This window comes from Apodemus sylvaticus, chromosome 5, assembly GCF_947179515.1.
Source record: "Apodemus sylvaticus chromosome 5, mApoSyl1.1, whole genome shotgun sequence".
Taxonomy (NCBI): domain Eukaryota; kingdom Metazoa; phylum Chordata; class Mammalia; order Rodentia; family Muridae; genus Apodemus; species Apodemus sylvaticus.
The window spans coordinates 14,601,273-14,619,271 of record NC_067476.1 but is presented as its reverse complement, the minus strand read 5'-3'; the positions used below and the strand labels follow the sequence as shown (position 1 = coordinate 14,619,271).

Genomic DNA, 17,999 nt, shown 5'->3' with positions numbered 1-17,999 from the left:
TACCACCCCAATACCAGGCCAGGACACCAGCGATGCCACTCTTCCCTGCCGAGCCCACACACACACCTGAGGAACCACTCTACGCAGGGGAGGCTGCTTCCTTTAGTTTGTAGCTGCTGGAGAGCATTTCTGATGATATGGTGTTCACAGCATCAATTCCCAACTAGGAAACAATGTTTCTACACATACCCATTGAATCTAATCACTATTTTTAAATTTTACTTATTTTTAAGATTTTTTATGTTTTAAATAAGTGTTATCCCTACAGGTATGTGTGAGTGCCTGGTGTCTTTGGAGTCAGAAGACGGCATTTGATCCCCTAGAACTGGAGTCCTTGATGGTTGTAAACCAGCATGTGGTGCTGGACAAGAAACAAGTCTTCTACAAGAGCAGCAAGTGCTCTTAACTATTGAGCCAATGCTCTAACTCCAGAGCTAATCACCATGCTGAGTGTGTTTCTGGGCCTCCTGTGTTTGTCTACTTGTCCCTTCCTACTAGGGTTGGTACCCTCCCCAGCTTAGTGAAGAAACAGAGTTGGGAGAAGGTGAAAGAAAGATGACAGAGGCAGTCAGACAGACGGACGGACAGACAGATAGACAATGTCAGATCTGATGAGCTGATGTGAGGGAGGCTTTGGTCTCTGGTAGCAGAAGACCCTTGTAGATCCCCATGTAAGCAATGAGTTGGACAGTTGAATTGAGTAGTATTTCAGGACAACAAAGGTCCCTGAGTTCCCAAGGGTCTCTGTGAGTTCAGGAATCTCAGTCCAGAAGCTGAATAAACACATACTCAGGTGACCAGGCATGGGGCCAGCTTCAGTTGAGAGTCACACGGAGCCAGAGAAACTGCCCCTCCCCAAGCACTCAAGATTCCAGGAGCCCTACATCAGGAAACCCAGAGGACTCTCCTACTCTGCAAAAATTATCTATTTCCTCATCAGAAAAGTAGGGGTGTCAGGCTGGGAGTGGTGGCCAACTCCATTAATCCCAGTCCTCAGGAAGCAGAGGCAGAAAGATCTCTCTGTGAGGTCGAGGTCAGCCTGGTCTACCGAGTAAGTTCCAGAACAGTCAGGGCTCTGTAGAGAGACCCTATCTGAAAAGCAAAAACAAACAAAAGGGTGGGTACGCCAGTGTCATGTGGCGCCCAGGCCACAGCCCAAGAAGACGGTTGCAGGGTCCAAGCCACATAGGGGAAGGTGCTCTCTGGGAGAAGGAACAGGGCCCCGCGGGCCTGGAGGCCCCTTTTCCTTAGTGAGCAAGGTAGGGAGAGGGAAGGAGTCCTCCACAGGAGTTGCCACCCTCAGCTCCACCTCCCACATCAGTGACAACAGTGTGAGGGCAGGGCTATTCATGGGGGACAGACTGGAGGGGAACTCCACCTTCCAGCCCTGGCAGAGTTCTCTACTGACCGCCAGGCATCAAGCCCTGCACAGCCCCTGTGGCGCCATGGTCTGGCCCCACCATTGCCTCCAGCCATAGGTCCAAGGCCAGCAGGTGGATCTGCCCAGGAACTGAGGTCAGGCTCCCTCTATTCACATGCTTTCCTCAAAGCTCCCCAAGGATCTTCTACTCCTCCGAGGCCTCCTGGGAGACAGAGGGAAAGGGCCAAGGCCAAGGTCAGGCCAGACCCTATGCCAGCAGGGGCCATCTTGAAGCCCATGGGAGCTGACATTTCCCAGAGATGACCTGCCCCAGGTCTGGGCAAGAGAGTGCTGTGTGAGCCATGTACCAATTCCAGGTCTAAAACAAAATGCATTATCCATGGTCTCCATTCTGGCCCCTCCGTCAGCGACTGTCAGCAGCAACACCCTCACCAAGAACGTCTTGACGTGCAATCCCAGCCTCTGCGGCAGCACCCTCTCCTAAGACAATGTTCGGCAGCACCGAATTACCCAAATCAATTACTCCAAGGAAGAACTCCAGCAGATAGACACTAGAATAAAAATGGCAGGTAATTCCCACTGGCGGGTAATTGGTCCCTTGAGAATTTCAAATAATAAAAGCAGAATTGAAAAGCAGGCATTTTCCCCTAGAAAGGCAGTAAGAGAATGCGTGTGGATAAACAGAAGACTCCCCCCTCCCACTGCCTTCCTCTGCAGGGGAACCACCACAGAGCCACCGTGGGCCCATGAGGCTGAGGTGGGGTGAAGTGGGGACAATTCCAGGGTGGCTCAGGCCTGAGGGGACAGATTCTTGTATTCCAGGTGGCCTGAGCCTCTCACTCAGGACAGAGGCTCCCACAGCAGGACCTCTCCAGTCATCCCTTCCCTTCCTGCACCTGACTAAGGTACAAGGACCTGCCACAGCCTCAGATGGTGACGAGGGGCAGGTCCCTTGTGTACCTGTAACCAGTTATTGCACCCCTGCCCCCCATGCCTCAGTTTCCTTCATTGCCACATTGGGGTGATGTCATCAAACTGTTATACAAATAGAAGTGGCCCCCAGTGCCACTTCAAGAGTATTACAGATGGGAGCCGGAGAGATGGCTCTGAGGTTAAGAGCACTGACTGCTCTTCCAGAGGTCATGAGTTCAATTCCCAGCAACCACATGGAGGTTCACAACCATCTGTAATGGAATCCGATGTCCTCTTCTGGTGTGTCTGAAGACAAAAACAATGTACTCACATACATAAAATAAATAAATCTGAAGAAGAAGAAGAGGAAGAGGAAGAGGAGTGTTACAGAGCCTGTGTGGCATTCCATGAAGAAAGTGTCCTGTAGTCAGGTTTGGGAGATTTCTGGAATACACAAAAGTCAGCCACAGTGGGACTTCTCAGAGCCTTTTAAATCACTAATGCAGACTGGCACTCTACAACAGGCCATGACCAGCGTGGCCTTTTCCTTACCAGCCAACCGCTTTCCCAATGGCATAGGCTCATAGGCTCCCAAAGAAAGGGGACGAGACCTGTGGGCAGACACAGCCCAAAGGGAGGCCAGCACAGGGACAGTGTGACCCCACTTGGTTGTGGCTGTCAACTGCTAAGAAGGAGAAAAGCTGAATGGAAAAGGGTCTGGGGGTAAAGAACACGGTGGGACCTTTTCAAAGTGCCTGGCTAAAAATAATGTCTCAAGTAGGGCTCTTTTCCACATGCCGGGCATTGTGGGAAACGGCTCTCAAACTCTCTCCTGTCCTCTGCTCTCTAGCCAAGTGAGGCGGTGCTTCAGTTCACAAGTGCTAAGTGGCAGAACAGCGACTCAGGATTCCAGTACAATTTCAGGCTAATGCACTTAACCCCTGCATCCCCCACCACCACCACCGCCACCCCAGCCACAATGCAGAGAGGGGGCCAGAGCCACCAGCACCAGCAGGGTGGACAGCAGTCGCCGATCCCTCCCTTGCCATGTGAGGCCTGCCTGATTTTTAATTTACATCCCCACTGAACAGCACTTTCCAAATAGCTGCATAGGTCACTCGTTTAAGTATTTATAAGGAGCCTTCCCTATGATCCCATGAGGGCACGTGAAGGCCCAAATGGGAAGCTAGCCCCGGAAGAGACTGAACCCATCCATCCCCGTTCTCAGCTAGACTCACGCTTCCCAGTGCACAGCTGCCGTGAGTCTCAGGGCCTCGGAGCTGTCATAGATGGACACGGACCTGGGGGGGACGACACTCCATCATCCCAAATATGACACCAACAGTCACTTCTATTAGAAGGAAGAAGTCACCAGACCCTTTCCTGTCCCTGTACTGGAAAGGAAGCAAAATTATGGGCCTTAATTCAATTAAGTAATTAAGTAGACAATGCGAAGAGAAATTCCAGCAAGGTTATAAATACTCTAAATCACAGCCGTGGGTGAAACAGATGTCAACAACAAACAGGAACTCTGGGGAGAGGGGAGGACAGAGCATCTGAGGCGGGGCTGAGGTGTGTCCCCTCCGGGGTGGTTTATAATTACCCAGGCCAGTCCTGATAAGCACTTTGCAAGGCTTACCTCACCTAAGTCTCAAAACAACTTAGTGATGAAAGTGGAGCCATTTGAGGGAAACTGAGGCAGAGGCATCAGATGGACCTGCCTGCGGGCACACAGGAGCAGAGAGACAAGGCCTGCAGGACCAAAATCCATACTTTTCTCTTTCCTGTCCCTCTGGCTCCTGTCCTCAGAGCATGCTCAAGATAAAGTGGGCTCTCTGACTGTCTGGGGCCAAGCAGGGAAAATGAGGCAGGACTTAAGGCCTCCTGGGATCCTCAAGGGGCTCCCTCATTAGGCCAGGCCTGGGGCTCTCCACCTCCCAGCACTCTCAGCTGAAGGGTGACTGGGTCCAGGCAAGCTGGGATAAGCGATTTTGGACAAGCCTGCTTGCTGCAGTTTTTGGCACCTGTCTTGGCATGGCTTAAGGCCTACATCCTCTGGGAAGCCCCGACCTTCTCCCTGCCCCACTGTCTGCACCAACTTCACGGCCCTCTACAGACAACACATGTTCTCTCTATAAAGGGTAAGAGAGAGAGAGAGGCAAGCACCAAACCTCAGACCCCATGGAGTCCCACCCACCTCTTCCTTACAGCTGGTGGTCTTCAACCCACACATCTATGGTGCTTTCCCTCACAGCAGATGGGGGCAAAGGCGAACATAGGCCCTAGAACTTCAAACACCTTAAAGAACCTTTGTTAACCCCCTTCTCTCTGCACCAAACTCATTCCCTTGAAAACCCACATTCATTGGGCTAGAGAGACAGCTCAGAGGTTAAGAGCACCGACTGCTCTTCCAGAGGTCCTGAGTTCAATTCCCAGCAACCACATGGTGGCTCACAACCATCTGTAATGGGTTCTGATGCCCTCTTCTGGTGTGTCTGAAGACAGCAATGGTGTATTCATACACATAAAATAAATAAATAAATCTTTAGAAAAAGGAAAAAAAAGAAAACGCACATTCATGAATCATTTTGTTAGGCTGACTTAACCCTACTTTCAGTCAACCCATGTATAACTTTAACAAGAAAATTAACATTATCTAAAAAATAAAATCTTTCAAACTCAGATAGTCCTGCCCAGAACTTTGCTGGGGGTGGGGAGGGTTGGGGTTGGGGGCAGAAAGTATGGGAAAGAGGCATTGGCCAGAGTAATCTTCTTTAAAAAACAAAAGTCCCTGGGGAAGAGCAAGCAAGGACAAGCAGGGACAGAGAGGCTCTGGTGTCTGTCACAGTCACAGGCTTACACTGTGCGTAGTACACTGTGTTCTCTTCATGTCTACTTCAAACCTAACAATCACTCCTCAAATAGGCGATGCTGTCCCTAGTTTATAGAGGGCAGGGGAGGAGGGATGCGAGGGAGGAGGGGTGAGGTCAGCACCGGTTGCAAATCCAGGAGCAAACCCTGACCACCCTCCATCGTCACTCCCTGGTGGAACCTCTGAGTACTCCCCAGACTCCTGTGTGGGGACGAAAGGCTGTGTCCTCACCTCCCACCCGAGGGCGTCACAGACCCCATTCCAAATTCAAATTAACACCTTAGTCCATGGAAAACGCAGCACCATCCTAAGTACTGGGTATAGAGACTGGGTAAGGGACTGACACCAACTGACCCCTCAGCCAGCAAGCTACAGACGGAAAAGAGAGGGGCTTGGGGCTAAGAAACCATGGCTTCTAAAATGCCCTTCCTCTCTGGACACTTGGATGCCACCTGACCTGCTCTCCTCTGTTCCCACCCTGGCTGCTCAAGGACTGTGTCAGATAGGGAGGGAGAGAAAGAGACTACTGGGAGAAGGGACCCCCTGCTGGCCCTGCCCGGCTTGCTGCCTCATGAGGCCGCCACACAGCTGGAGGACAAGCAGCACACAGCCTTATGCTGTAAGCTGTGGTGTTACAAAGACCTGTATTCAAATCCTGCCCTGGCACTTCCCCACCTGGCAACCTTGAACAAGTCCCAGAGACCTCATAGTCTGAGACTCAGTGAGCTCGTGCTCAGGAAACCGAGTGCCCGGCCTGCAGGAAGTGCTCAGAAAGTGTGAGCTGCTGGTTATTTATTTGTATTACAGCTCAGAGAGGTGTGCCTGGCCTGGGCTCGGACAGCCTGCACGAGGCCCAGCGGGCGTTGACATCGGGTTCCAGGTCTGATCTAATCCCTTTCGTGACACACAGCCCCTCCACAGGGAAGCCAGGAGAAAGCACAGCCCAAGTATTTATTATGCCTCAGTGGGTTCCACAGACCTACAATTCGCAGGCTGAGTACAAAGTCCCAACCGACAGGTTTGTTTTTCTACACCACACACACACACACACACACACACACACACACACACACCAGTAAGAGGCTCACAGTGGAAGTTTCCAAACTTTGGCATCTTCCCCAGTCCAGAGGAGAGTGGTGAGCTCATGCCTGTGCCTGAGCCACACCGACGCCAGGCACCCTCTCTGGGAACCCTGAGACTTGGCTTCTAGCCCCAGCAGGAGTCACGATGCAAAACCAGGGTGCTTCCAGAGGTGGGGATCCCCAGCGCCTGCTGCTGAGATCACGATGGTCCTGCCAAGCAGGGAGGCCTTGCAGCCAAGGGCCGACAGGGCCTGGAGGCCAGGAGTTGGATTCCAGTTCAGACATGAACTTAGTGAAGTTTCAGGCCCGGCCTGGCCTCTAATCATAGCTGTAAGGATAAGCGGGTGCCAGCTGCTTCTGGTGGTCCATCCGCTCAGATCCTGCTCCTCCGCGGCCACGCCACGGCTGAGCTGGAAGACTCTGAGTTCGTGCAGGCACTGAGAAGCAGAAACCAGTGTTGAAGGAGGGGATTGGGCGGGCAGGCTGGAGAAGGCAGCCTGCAAGGGGAAGTAAAACCAGCCGGGCTGCGAGGCTGGACGTCTTCCCCCAGTCAGGCCAGGAGAGAACAGCCTCTGAACACAGCCTCACCCCTGCTGGCTCCCTTCTCTCACCTCTGAAAGTGGACATGGACAACCTGGACCACCGACTTTAAAGACTTTAAAGAAAGAGCTGAGAAACCAGCGTGCAGGCTTTCCCCAAAGCTGCCCCTCCCCACACTTCGCAGGCAGCAGAAAACAGGGTCTCCCGTGTAAGGGGGCATGGGCGGTGAGCAGACTTTAGTACAGGCAGTCTTCTAGGATTGCCCATACCAACGACAGAAGAAGCACTGTGCTCCTTACAGACCAGGACGACACCATGCTCTGCGACCCTCAAAGGCTCCCCGTGAGGATGCCCGTGAAATCATATTCACAACCCTTTTGGGTTTGTTTTATTTTAGAATCAAGGTCTCACTCAGGCTGGACTAAAGTTTGAAATTACAGGTGTGAACCTGGGACCCTTAACCTCCAATCCTTATTACATCATTAAAGGTCCCCAATTTGGGGTCCTCATGACTCTTATCTGCCTCGGACTCGCCACCACCTCCCGTGTTCCCTGACCAAGCAGGCCACAGCTTTCTGCCGCTCTCTGGCCTGAAGCCTTTCTCCCTGGAGCTTTGATTCATCTCTGGCCTTTTTGCCACCTTTAGCACTTCCCAAAAAGTCTGCCTGACCCCCATGCCCACTTCAGTCTGTGGGAGCCTCAGAACTCAGGTAAATGAGGCTGGGGACAGGCTTGGACTCTGCCACTCACGTCTAGATGCAGTGTCCAGGTGCAGCAACACTGGGTGCACCCTCTCTCTGTGTACTTGTGAGAGCAGGCAGCCCAGCCCCCACCCACTTCAACAGCAGCCGCAGAGCCACTCAAGGGAGATAATGGAGCCAGAGGGCTCTGCAGGGCTTCAAGTGTGACTAGAACCCAAGGGATTATGACGAAGGCTATTTTTAACTCCCCACATCCTGACCGAAAAACAAATCCCTCACACACCCCGCCAATTCCTATCAGGGGGTGACAGGGCCTTTTAAGAATGTTCTCCTCCTGGAAGTAGCGCCAGCCAGCGCTGATGGCTGATGGCGGTCCCTCTGCCGGGAAAGGCCCTGAGGTCTCCGCTCTAACCACTGCCAGCTTACACTATGTCTGGCCGGGTCTTCACAGCTCCCAGCAAATACGGGTTTCCTAGTGGACTCAATCGCTACATATTTTGTAACACAGCCAGATGTGATCACAGCAAACGCTGAGAATGGCCACATTCGTTCGTTCCTTATTCCCTCACCCAGTGCCCTCTCTTGGTCCTTCTCTAATAAGTGAACCCTACTAGAGCCACCTCCAGGGGTCAATGCTGAGGCGCCTGTACCACAGGGAACTGGCTCTGTGGGAGCAAAGGCAGATAAACCGGGAAGGCACCTGAAGGGAACATTCATTAGCAAACATGGAGAGCTTTGAGGCTTCAGGGGTTCCTACTTGCACAAGGAACTAGGGGAAACATTGTCTATCTATTACCTATCCCTCCGATATTCCCATGACAGCTTCTCATGGCAACCAGCCACCATGACCACAGAGAGGTGAGACTCCTCCCTCAGGCCACAGTTCCTACCTGCCACCAGGCCCACCTGCGTGGGTGTCAGCCAGGCAAGCGCTCCTCCTCACAGTGACTGCTCTGAGTTTAGTCATGCACCGTCCACCCCAGGCCCACCTCAGCGAGTGCTTCTGCTTGCATTCAGTGTCATCAGGAAAATGGTCCAACAGGGATATCTCAAAGGACAGACCCTGGCTATGCTCCCAGAGTACCACAAACAGCCTCTCCTGTGAGGAGCACTGGGAACTAGGAGGGAAGAAAAAGAGTGAAGGAAATGGTGGGGTGGAGCACCAAGGGGGTCCTTTGACAGCCTGAGTGAGCCAGCCGTGTGTCCCCTTTCCCAGAGCCTTGGTTTCCTTAGCAGAAAGTCACCAGGAGACTGAGGGAGGCCTGGGTGAAGCAGTCCCACGAGGTTAATGGACCTCACAAGCCGGGAGGTTTAGACAAATGCTGTGCTCAGCATAAATCTGTCTGTGGCTTGGTTTCTGTTTTGGCCTCTAGGGCTCCACAGCCTTCTTTCAACAAAACAAACCCTTTCCAGGGAGGCTGCACAACCCTGGAAAGTCATGTGACCCACTTGGTGCCCCCAGGACAACATCTGTGATTCCAGAATAATCTCCTAAACCCCAATAGAACCTTCATAATCCCCAAATGTCCTCTTGAGTCTAAAGGTGGTTTGGATTTTCTCATTTGGGACATGAAGTTCAGTCATCAGGAAAGGCTCTTCTAGGCCTGTTTCAAGACCTGTCCATCTTAGATGCCAGAAAGCCAGAAGGGACTTTTTTTGGAAAGCATTTCAGGACTCATGTGGGAAAGGGGACAGTGGCCTAGAGGCAGATATGTGCCTACCATGTACAAGGTCCCAAATTCTATCTCTAATACATCACACACATACACACACACACGGGTGGGGGGGGGAGGGTGTTGTAACAGATCCAGAATAATCATAAAGAGACAAGACATCTGTCCATGAATCCAAAGCATCTGTTCGTCCTTCAGCAATGGTCAGCCCAGCCCACGTGCAGACACAGAGGCTCCTGCAGGGGCTGTGCTAAAATCCAGGATGCAAAGAAATTGCTCTGGGCCAGAAGCATTGGCAGAAGCATTAGCACTGGCTAAGCTAGATGAGAGTGACCAAGCATCAGGAGGCCTGTGCTGGCCTCACTCGTCCTGTGGACATTCAAAGAAGTACCAGGTCTGTCAACTCCAGAAGTCCAGTGCCTGTCTTGGGAGACAGGCAAGTCTGCATGCTAATAGGAGCTGCAAAAGCCGGGGCTAGGACTTAGCTGGGAAGCCTCGTATGCATGAAGCCCTGGGTCCCAGCCCCGCACAGCATACCCATGCCTGGAATCCCAGCACTTGGGATGTGGAGGCAGGAGAATCAGGAGCCTTCAGCTGGCCTGGGATACAGGAGTTAGCCAGTTCCAAGCAGGAGTGACTAATCCTCAGGCGATGAGACTGCTGGGCAGTCAAACAGTGATAGAGATGGAAGGATTGCCCAGACGCCTCAGGCACAGAGCAGGGTGCTGGGAGCCTGAGGAGCAGAGGGAAGTAAGTAGAAAGGAACCCTAAAGCCATGCACTGTAGTCCGGGGATTAGGCCCTGAGGCTGCGGTGGGGCGCAGGCAACCGCTATCAATGGGACCACAACAGAGCCAGGAAACAGAAGCTCTCAAGGGCTGCTTCAGGAAACCTAGCTGGTGGGCACTCCAGGCATGAGGTACAGGCACAGTACAAGGATCCCGGGACTGCTTCCACCTGGAAGAGGTTAGAGCACTGGGCAGGGCACCAGTTGAGAGAAAGAAGTGGAAAAGGCTGACGAGAGATAGAGGTGGTACTTGAGAGAGAACTAGAGGTGCTATTCCCTTCCCCCATGTTCTTAGCCCAGGCTACTCTACCTTGAGAAGGGGACTACAGCTCGGGTTGTCCCAGAGCCCTAAGTGCCCTTTGGCTCCAAGTCAGGAACCCCAGTCACTTTCATGGTCACCTTGAAGGGTTCTGTATGGAACGCCTGTTGGATTCTGAGGCCAGCAACCTCACTGGGCCCTGAACCCAGTGCAGTAAGTATCCTTCCTCAGAGTTGCTAGAGGAGGTCACGGCTCTAAAGGACTTCAGCCGTTTAGCTGAAGAGCTCCACCTCTATCCCCTTGACATCCGAGGAGCCTAAAGATAAGAAGAACTCTCCCAGGATCACCTGCTGTATACCACAGGCTCTCCATCTTCTGGACAAGATCTCTAGCATCAAAGCCACCACCAGGTGGGCAGGAAACCCACAAAAAGTCACGGTGCTAAGAGGGCTGAATATATAGTTAGAGGATGAGCATTCAGGTCCTGGCTCTTCCATTTTCTGTTCACTCTTCCCATAGTGTATGCGGGTTTTGGATGGTCGATTCCTCTTGTGGACTCCTGGGACCCCAACCATAAAATGCATGTAATTTACCCGGAGCCTTGAGAGGGATCAAAGGGTTATTAAAAGGCAGAATAACTCTCTGTTTTCCACAGAGAAATGGGACAACGGAAAGACGCCTGTGAGCATGTCCTTCCCACCAGAGCCAGCCCAGCCCACAGAAGAGACAAATCCCCAGAGATGCCTTCCAGGAAGGACGGATTTAACAAGACACAGACCTACCCTGTGCCCTCCACCAGGGCTTCAGGTCCGAGCACCCACACAGCCGTGAGGAGAAAGGGGGGGTGTCAGGAGGTCACACTCATGTCTCCAGCGACCCTACCTCTGTGGCTGAAGCACAAGGGTCTCGGCATGGTGTGATGGTGTGTCCATGCTTCAAAAAGCGGAGGTCAAAGGTCTGCCGTATGCACGCACACTCTGAAAGTGTCACTGGACAGAGTGTGCTCTCTCTTGCCTGCCTCCTATCACCTGATTTCCATCTCTGCCCTCAGGCTCCAGGCTCTCCTCCTCGGAGTACCTGAGGGCAATGCTTCTCAAGCTGCCTACAGAGTGGTTGCAGAAGTGGAGACAAGGAGTTTGCATTTCACTAGGAACCCTGGGTGCTCGTGATAAAAGCATCCTGGCACACACAACAGGCCGGGATATAAGTGCACATACAAGGACACACACACACACACCATAGTAGGCATTCAAAGAGGGTCAAAAGTAAACATTAGAAGCATAGATTCTCTGGGCTGTTGCTGAGTTTGGGACACAGCGTACCCCTATTATTGACTGTGTGAACTTTGATAAGTCCCTTCCTCACGCTAAACCCATTTCTTTACATGCAAAGTGAGGATAAGAAAGGACGCAGCCTCAAGGGGTTCCCTTAATGCAGTGGCATACGTGTAATGTCCCCAGCACAGGACCTGGTACAAAATAAACAATAAATGGTGGTGTAGCCACTCCCAACGCAGTTCCCCTGCCCTGAGCACCCAAGGGAAAGCACTGAAAGCCAAGACTGGGGACCGCGGAGAATACTTGAGCCATTAAGAGATGCCTGGAGGTCTGCGCAAACATTCAGTGGGTAGAAGTAATCGGGACATAGATTTCCACTCTGAACCACAAAGATGCTTTCGCTGACTGGAGATGCCCAGTCATAAGGCCAGTGCCTCCTGAGTTCCGTGTCCTGGAGAACCTGAGCTGAAGAGACTGGATGGTACCAGCTATGGATGCAGCCCAGGGAAGGCACACTGGAGGCCGGGAACCTGAAGCACCCCGCGGTGGCTGGGATCAGGTTTCTCTAAGGCGTGCTGGCTGGCCGGGGTCCTTCACTGTTCCTCAGTGTTTATAGTTGTCACCCCCACTTTCAAAGGATTAACTCTCTGACACACTCAAAGCAGACAAGGGATGTGATGGGGCCATTTGAAATCTGGGACCTACAGCTTCTGTCCTTACACAGTCCGTGTACCTTTTTCAAAAGGCCTGGTGTTCTGCTGTTCCCGAGAAGAGGAGAAAACTGAAGTGAGTCCCTCAGGGGAGGAAGCAGGTGACCTCCATGCCTCACTTCATAAAAGCCTCACAGACCCTTTAGGCTGGGGGTTAGGAAGACAGAGCAAGTGAGCGAGCAGAGGAAGCTGAGATTTGAACCTGTGTTAGATTCGGGAGCGGGGTGTTAGGTGTGGTTAATTCTGAGGCACAGTCAATGAAATGGAAAGGAGTTCAGACTGAGGAAGAACAATGGTGACCGCTGGCAGTTAAAACTAAAGCTCACTCCCCTGCTGCCACCTCAACATCTGAAGGAGGAGGGAGAAGGCTGGGCACACACATCACAGAAAGCTCAAAAGAGCATTCAATGCTCCCATGCCAGTCGTGACTCTCAAGGTGTGTGTTCTGTCAGTAGAGGATGGGGTTGGAAGCAGGCCAAGCAAAGAGGAGAGACCGCTCTGAGCCCACTTGCGTCCTTAGTAACAGAACAAGCTAACAATAATTACAAACATCCCAAAGTTGATTGGCACACGGGAGGGACAGTGTGTGTGTGTGTGTGTGTGTGTGTGTGTGTGTGTGTGTGTGTGTGTGATGGGGTCTGAAATTTGGGAGTCACAAGAAGCCTCTGAAATTGATAGACTGGGGAACCCTGTACCCCAACTCCTATGGGCAAGCCCCAGTTGAAGGTGCTTCCCTGGTGACACCTGTAGTCTCCTTTCCAGAGGAAAGCGGCAGCCCTGCACCCGGCTGCTGAGGTCAGGGATAGAGGGCAGGAAACAGCCAAGTTTAAAAGGGTCTGACGGGGCTCAGAGGTCCTGCGGGGGAGCCGAAATGAGACCTGAATAAAGCGTGGCCGAGGCGCAGTCCTCAGCCCTGTAGCTCTCTAGGGGTATCAAAGCTCTCAAGGTTTTCAAGAAGAGCCTGCTCGGATCCCTGCAGGTGTTAGGGTACCCTCCACTTGACCCGTGGTCCTCAGCCATTACCTCTACGTGGTGGCCTGGCCGCTGAGCGCTGTGCAGTCGGGGAAACCCAGGGGCCAGGGTCCCGTAGTCATCAAGTCATCAGGGGTCGCAGGGCACTGGGCTGCCAGTTCGGCCGGAGGAAAGTTTGTGTGGGGCGGGCTGGGCCGAGCGGAGCGGGCCGGGCTGGAGCGAGCTCCGGCCGGCTCCGCCGCCTCCCGCGGCGCCGGGACTCTCTGCTCCCCGGCCACCCGGCCTGCCCTTCCCTGCCAATCCCAGGCCCCGCTGCCGCAGCTCTGCCCGCCCACGGGCCCCAGCGGGGGCGGACGGGGAGGGGCGGGGGCGCACCTGTTTGGTCAATCGACCCCACATCTCCGCCACCCGCCCCGCCGGACTGGGCAGGGCGAACCCCTCGGCTGCCAGCGCTCGCCCCCGCCCGGGCTTGGCCAGGGTCCAGGCGGGGCCACACGCCTCTTCTCTGGCCTTGCTCAGCCGGGTCCAGCTCGCGCATAGCCCCAGCCTGCCCTCCTAGGTCCTTCCCTGCCTCCCTAGCTGTGGCTCAGGGACAGAGATGACTGAGGCTTCCCTTTCCTTACTCCTCTGCCACCCTCTAACTATCCCCGCCCTGCAAGCAAGCATCGTCCCCCGCGCGCTGTCCCCTTCAATCTTCCCATACGTCCACCACCATCTCCAACTTCAGGCTTGGAGACGCCTAAAAGAAGAACCGTAGCACCCTGTCCACTTAAACTCCGGGACACCCCAATCCGCCCTGCTCGATGTCCCCCACTCCCGACCTCCTTGGTCATACAGATTTCATCGCCCCATTTTCCGCGGTGGAAACATTGAGACCAGAAGGGGGCGAAGGCTTTTGCGATCTTTTGATCAGGTGAGTTGACAGAGTTCGCTTGGCTCCTATCCCCGAAACCGGTGGCTGCCCGGGCCCGCCCCGCCTGGCCCCGGGGGACTGCAGAGTAGCCTGGAGGGGGAGGATCGCGGAGGAGGCGGAGGCCCGCGATGGCGCGCGCCCGGCCTTACCTCGGCTGCAGAGCGTGTCCCCGCAGAGCGCGCCCGCGGGAGGCCCCAGCAGCGGCAGGGAGGCCCAGGCGAGCGCTCGGGAGGCCGAGCGCCCAGCGCCCATCCCGGCCGGAGTCGGACCTGCCTCCCTCCGCGGCACCTGTGGCGCCAGCGCTGCGCACGCGGCCTGGGCCTGGGGGTGGGGGGGTCGGGGCGCTGGCGTGCGGGGCTCCCCCGGACTCCTCGTGCCGTCCCGGCTCGGACTCCCACGGCGGTGGCGCGGGCCCGGGCGGGGAGCAGGCAGCCCTGAGCGGGGCTGCTATTTTTAGTGGGAGCTGCTCTCCCAGTCGGACAGACAGAACCAGTTAATTCGGCCGTTGAAGAAGGGCCTGGCCTGGGAGCTCCCCGGAAAGGCGGCCGGGGCCCTGCTGAAAGCTGATCCTGCGCATTCCTGCCTCTCGAGGCGGGAGGGCGGGAGGACGCCTGTAATTCCAGGGGGAAGCCTGCGTCCTCCCAACTGCGCCCGGAGCCCAAGTGCACGCCCCAGAGGGCTCTCGAAACTGACCTTGGAACAGAGCCTGCTTTTCCTCACCATCACAATTCTCGGGTGCTGGAGCATAGCATGTGTCTACCTTGTTGAGACTAACCGCTTCATGTTAGGAAGAGTCCCTGTGAAATGGAGTCTGAGCCCCAACAAAGCACCAAGTCGTCTTCTGAAGTTTCTTGCTGAAGGAAGTAGTGAATGTCAGATACGGGGGCAATGATGTGCTCTGGATGGACCAAGTGGCTTTGAAAGCCCAACACTTGCCAGTAATGTGGCCTTGGCAAACCACCTCAATTCTGGATCTATCTCCTCTTCTTGAAAAAAAAAAAGTTTTTAGAACTCCAAGACAATATCCGAGAACCCTTTGTGAGCAAAACCATGCCACGCACGTTCCTTCCATGAAGATGCGAAGACTCAGACAGGATCTGCACTCAGAAGTTGTGGGGGGCACCTAACGAGGTGCATGTGGTGTTAGAATAAGGGTAAATAAATAGGCTGGGGGATTAGAATAGAGGCTGCAAAAATAGACTCACACATGTATGGAAATTTAATATTTGGCAGAAGTGCTTGAGGTCAGTAGAGAAAGAGTAGACTCTTCTATAAATGGTGCTGAGCGATTGGATGTCTGTATTAGAAAAGAAAAATGGAATCCCCACTCCACACTGTCAGATTCGGGTATACAAAAGGTTAAATATGAAAACAAACACGCTGGGCATGGTGCCAGGGCATTCGTAAGCCCAGGAACCAGGAGGCTGAGGCAGGATGACTGTGGTGAGTTTAAGGCCACCCTGGATTACATAGTTCCAGGTCATAAACCTCTAACTCTAACAAGCAAACCAACAAACTTGTCAGAGGGCAAGATTTCTTGAAGACCCACGGAACATCAAGAGACAGGTGGGTGCATTTAATTAAGACATGAATGCCATGTTCAACAGAAAAAGATACAGGGAAGTCAATACAAAGGCCTCTGACAAACTGATTTTCAGAAGAAAAGGTGGAGGGCAGGGGGTGTCGTTTAGTTACTAAAGTGATGGCCTGATGTTTGGTCCCCACAGCACATGAACTGGGTGTGGTGGCTAAAACCTGAAATCCCAGCCAAAGGGGAGGTGGAGGCAGGAGGAGCGGAAGTTCAAGGACACCCTGAGCTATGAAAAGACTTCAAAGCAGGTATGATCAGGCACCTGGCAGAAGAAACATGAAAATCCATAAATCAGATGGGAAGAAAACCTTACTGCAGCCAAGGACACACAGAGCCAGGCCTCTGTCAGGAGAGTCACATCATTCCCATCAGACTGGCACCCAAACAAAAGGGAGACAGTGGACTACAGAACGTCCACACCAGGAGGGAAGGTGGCTATGGGCACTCTGGAAAACAGACCGGAAGCACCGAAAACCACCCAGCTGTCCGGCCATCCCTGAGGGACACACTTAGGGAATGTGTGTCCCCCCCAATAGGCAAGGCAGCCTGTGACCATCTGCAGACCGCACAGACCCCATCGCAGAGAGCTCTGAGAGTCTCTGCCGCAGTGAGGGGAACTCGCTGCAGAGTCTTCGAGTCTCCGAGGGAGGCAGGAGACGAGCAAACTGCAGAGGAACGGATTGCGTGCTATCACTCATTTGGATTCTTTAAACACGAAACCCCAAATACCCATACATCACATGAGTGTGCACAGATGCAAAAGCAGAAAGCATGCAGAGGCATGATAAATGCACCTCTCAGCAGAGTGTTTACCCCAGGGAGGCAGAGGGTGATGTGCCAGGTGGGAGGAAGAGGCATCCCATTTAGGTAAGGTTTTATTTTTCTGACTGGAGTGGTAAGTGCATAAATGACTGTCTCATGAGTGTGTGTGTGTGTGTGTGTGTGTGTGTTATCTTGGGAGATTGAACCTAGGGCCTTGTGAGTGAATGCTAGACAATCACTGAGCTATACCTCTAGACCCCAGACTTTAAAAAAAAAAAAAAAAAAAAAAAAACAAAAAACAAAAAAAAAAAAACTAAAAACAAATAAAAGAAAAGAAAAGAAACCTGATGGGGATCCCTAAAAACATCCAGTCCTGATCTAAAGGAACACTTTCCTCCTCCTCTTCCTCCAAATTCTTCTATTTTTAAGATTTGTTTATTTATTTATTTATTTAATGTATGTGAGTACACTGCAGCTGTCTTCAGACACACTAGAAGAGGACATCGGATCCCATTACAGATGGTGGTGCACCACCATGTGGTTTCTGGATTTGAACTCAGGACCTCTGGCAGAGCAGCCCGTGCTCTTGACTGCTGAGCCATCTCTCCAGCCCTACTTTCCTTCTTTTCATGATGTCATCGCGTGTAAGTGCTGACGCAGGAACATAGCCTGGCTTGCGGTGAAGTACTCAGAAAACCCAAAGAATGCTAATAGCTTCCTAGCGCATCTCCCGAAGCACTGCTCAGCCTAGACGCAGCCTTACGGACTCCCCAGCCCACTGTGCAGGCGAGGCCTCCAGGGCCCTCAGCTCCCTTGTGTTCTCAAGGGACTTGCACAGGCAGTGTGTCCTCCTAGCCGGCTGCTCCCAGTCTCTGCTTCAGCGCTCGTACAACATAATTCTGCCATGGGAGACCCTGGCACATCTATTCCTGAGGCAGCTCCCTGGCGCCAGTTCTTCACTGTCTGCGTCATCACAAGATAGACGGTGGCACCTAGCTCCAGATTTGTCTCCTGAAGCAGACTTTGTTTTTAAGACAAGGTCTTAGTACTGTAGTTCATGCTGGTTTCAAGATTGCACTCCTCCTGCCTCAGTCTCCTTAGTACAAAGATTATAGGTGAGCACTACTACACCTTCTCACATCCCGCCTCTTCTGGGCTACCGCTGCACACACACACATACACACACACACACACACACACACCGCAAAGGGACTTAATTAGGACAGTTTACGAGCATAAGAGTTGCATGAATACAGTGCTCTGAGATTGAAAGCGGCCACGCCAAACTCTCAGAAGGAAGACAACCCCACCACCTGCCGGATGGACTGCTTGGTCTTCATGAAAGGTGCTGAGAGTGTCGTGAACTTTTGAGGTCAGAGGGAGCTGCATTCATTCTGAGCTGAACCATTTTCTGTATGATCTGACATGCCCTTTCGTTCATCTGAGCCTCACTGTTAGGGTCTGCACAGCCAGAGTATGGTGAGGCCTGTCACAGGGAGAGATTAGGATGAGTCTCTGAGACCACAGAAGCCATATGCGCCGCCCCCTTTCTTAGGTGAAGCAGCAAT

At 53.1% G+C, this 17,999-nt stretch overlaps 1 protein-coding gene across 2 annotated transcripts in view; it reads right to left on the bottom strand.

Moving 5' to 3' along the window:
* Dab2ip (DAB2 interacting protein) overlaps positions 1–14,316 on the bottom strand; it is a 145,041-nt gene extending 130,725 nt beyond the window's left edge. Inside the window, exon 1 of one of the 2 annotated variants that reach the window (XM_052182342.1) lies at positions 14,228–14,316. The gene's annotated coding sequence lies outside the window, so the exon portion shown is untranslated. Of the gene's footprint in view, positions 1–13,216; positions 13,238–14,227 lie in introns of those variants that run through there. The other variant, XM_052182346.1, reaches the window with a different exon arrangement.
* Between the last annotated feature and the right edge of the window lie 3,683 nt (positions 14,317–17,999).